This window comes from Propithecus coquereli, unplaced genomic scaffold, assembly GCF_000956105.1.
Source record: "Propithecus coquereli isolate 6110/MARCELLA unplaced genomic scaffold, Pcoq_1.0 Scaffold178, whole genome shotgun sequence".
Taxonomy (NCBI): Eukaryota; Metazoa; Chordata; class Mammalia; order Primates; family Indriidae; genus Propithecus; species Propithecus coquereli.
The window spans coordinates 701,180-703,987 of NW_012142523.1; positions in this window are offsets into that span (position 1 = coordinate 701,180).

Sequence of the window (2,808 nt, forward strand, 5' to 3'; positions counted from 1 at the left end):
CTCAGACCTGGTTACGCAATTGCTTTGTGCCTCAGTTTCCTTATCTGTGAAGCACAGATAATATGAATAGTTCTTACCTCACAGAGTTGTTGAGTGGATTAAATGAGATAGCACATCTAGTCCTTGGGAACTTTTCTTGATGACTGAAACCAGCCCAAGCACCCTAGGAGAGCTAGGACACTGCCTCCACCTGACAGACAGCAGAACTGAGGTTCGGAGAGGTCTCACAGTGAGCAGCAACAAGGGAACTTTCTATCTGAGTGCCAGGCATGATTGCCTGCCACGACTCAAGGGTGTAAGAAGTAGAACCTTCTTTTTCTCCAATCTGGGGTTGTGTCTCAGGTGGGGTGGGAGATAAAGTTTTGTATATCTAAGGCGTGGCGGGTCCCTGTGCTTCCTGGTCGTGTGTCTGAACGGGTCACCTTGCAATTCCCATTGTCCTTGTTTTGAACGGCCTTTCCGGGGCTGACATCTCCCTGTACTTCTGGGTATTACTGGTAGGTACTAGAATCGTTCTGCTGAGTCGAGGTCATGATGTGGCTTGGGGTCATTCTGGTTGGTCCCCGTCTGGGCTCTGGTCACACCGTCTGCAGGGCCAGGGTCCTGCAGTTACCCTTGCTCCATCGTTCCTCCCCTCCTGCCTAGAGAAGCCTGACAGACCATCTGCTTGCGCTGGGAGGGGGAGAGTGAGGAAAGGGCAAATACTCCGACAGAAACAAGGGGCTCAGTTGTTTCCGTACGTATTTCTGGAGTGCCTTTTACATGCCAAGCCCTGTTCTAGGCCCTGGGGTTACAGCTATGAGCAGGCAGACACAGCCCCTTCTCTCAGGGTGACCTAGAGGGGGCAGACAGTGACGGTCATTGTGGCTATCGTGTATGGAGCCCACTGCGTGCCAGGCCCTGGGTCATCTCGCCTACGACTTCCAACGACATAGCGACGTAAGTGCTGCTGATACCCTCACTTTAAAGGCGAGGGAGGAAAGGCAGCACAGAGAGGTTCAGTAACTTGCACAAGCTGGTAGCTAAGAGAGGTCAGCTTCTGACCCAGGCTGTCGGAAAATTAGACAAGGTCCTGGGGTACGGAAGGGCTGTCTTCCTCAGCGAGGAAGTTCTTCGAGAAGCAGCCATGCCTAGATCGGGGGGCTGGCGATGCAGGCAGAGAGAGCAGCAAGTGCAAAGGCAGAGATGAGCACGGACTGGATGTGGTCAAGGCTGGAAAGGAGCCCACGGTGGCTAGGAGGGCAGGAGTGAAGGGGAGAGAGTGGCAGGGGGTGAGGGGAAGAGTAGACAGGTTGCAGATTGGCAATATAAAACCCCTCGAGGGGTTTGCAGCCATTGGGCCTCTTCTCTTATGCAGGCAGAACCAGGACCTGTGCCCGTACAGCCTAAGAGGCTGTCACCTCTCCATCCCCGGGGCGGCTGAGGCACCCACTGCAGGGACTGCCTCTAACCTCCCACTGGTTCCACTGGTCCTGGGACCCTGAGGACCTTCAGTTTCCGGGATGGGCAGGAGGAGGCCTGGGATGGAAGCCTGGGGCCCAGAGAAACCTTTTAAGGTGAAGCAGGGTGGGTGGGCAGGAAGTACTGACCGCTGAGTCAGAGGCCTGGTGTTGGCAAAGGCACTTTGGTTGGGGTCATTAAGATCACCAAGCCTTTATGTCAAGCTGTCCCATCGGCCCTCCAGCCCCTCCACTTCCTGGCCTGACCTCTTGCCAAACCCAAGGACGGGAGAGTCCCCTCGTAGGGCACTAATTAGCACCTCCTCTTCTGGATTCCAGGGCTTTCTCCCTGACCCTTGTCAGGGAAACAGGTCCTTCAGAGCTCCAGCCTTTGCCTCGGCCCTCCCACTGACCCCGAATCCTGGGAGTTTAGCTGCGGCCAGTTTAGCTGAGGCCAGGCATTCCCAGGCCTCCTGGGCCTGCCCATGGTGAATTCTCACCCATGGGTACCTTTGCCTGTGCTGTTCCCTCTGCTTGGAATGGTCTTGCAACTTTTGTCTACATTGAAAATTCCTCCTGCCTTACTCTTTGAGGAATAACAGAGTCCTTCCTTTCATTCACGTGATCATTCTTTCTTTGTTTTCAGCCATTCATTCATAAATTTTGGGCATTCATTTGGCTTCTGCCAGGCACTGGGAATGCAAGAGGGGGTAGGACCGGCCCTGAGGTCAAGGAGTGTCTCTTCCTGGGTGAGAGGCAGAAAGTACACCAGCGGCAAGCCAGCAGGACCTGCTGCATGATTGGCAGGTCCCAGTGCAGATGAAAATGCAGCGCCCCTTGTCCAAATATGAATATGAATTTTTAAATGCTGCCAGCAGAGCATTAAAACAAGCCAGGGACCCTTCCCAACAGCAGGGCTCTTCTGCAAAGGTTGGACGCCCATGAAGCTGGCCCTGCAAACAAGTGATTCCCTCAGAGATGTGTGGCGGGGTGAGCCTGGAAGTGGTCAGGGAGGAGGTGATGTCTACAATTGTCAAAGCCAGGAGGAGAGAAGTCATAGGGCTATTTCTGGAAACTGCAGGTTGTCCAGACAATGGTGAGAAAAAGGGCCAGGAGCAGCTGGAGTCAGACCGTGCAGGGCCTTGTGGGCCAGGTGGGGAGTTGCTGGGTCTTTATCCACGGGCAGTGGGGAAGCTCCAAAAGTGCCAAACAAGGGCATGATCAGATTTTTCTTTTTTTGAGACAGAGTCTCACTGTGTTGCCTGGGCTAGAGTGCCGTGGTGTCATCCTAGCTCACAGCAACCTCAAACTCCTGGGCTCAAGCGATCCTCCTGCCTCAGCCTCCCGAGTAGCTGGGACTACAGGCATG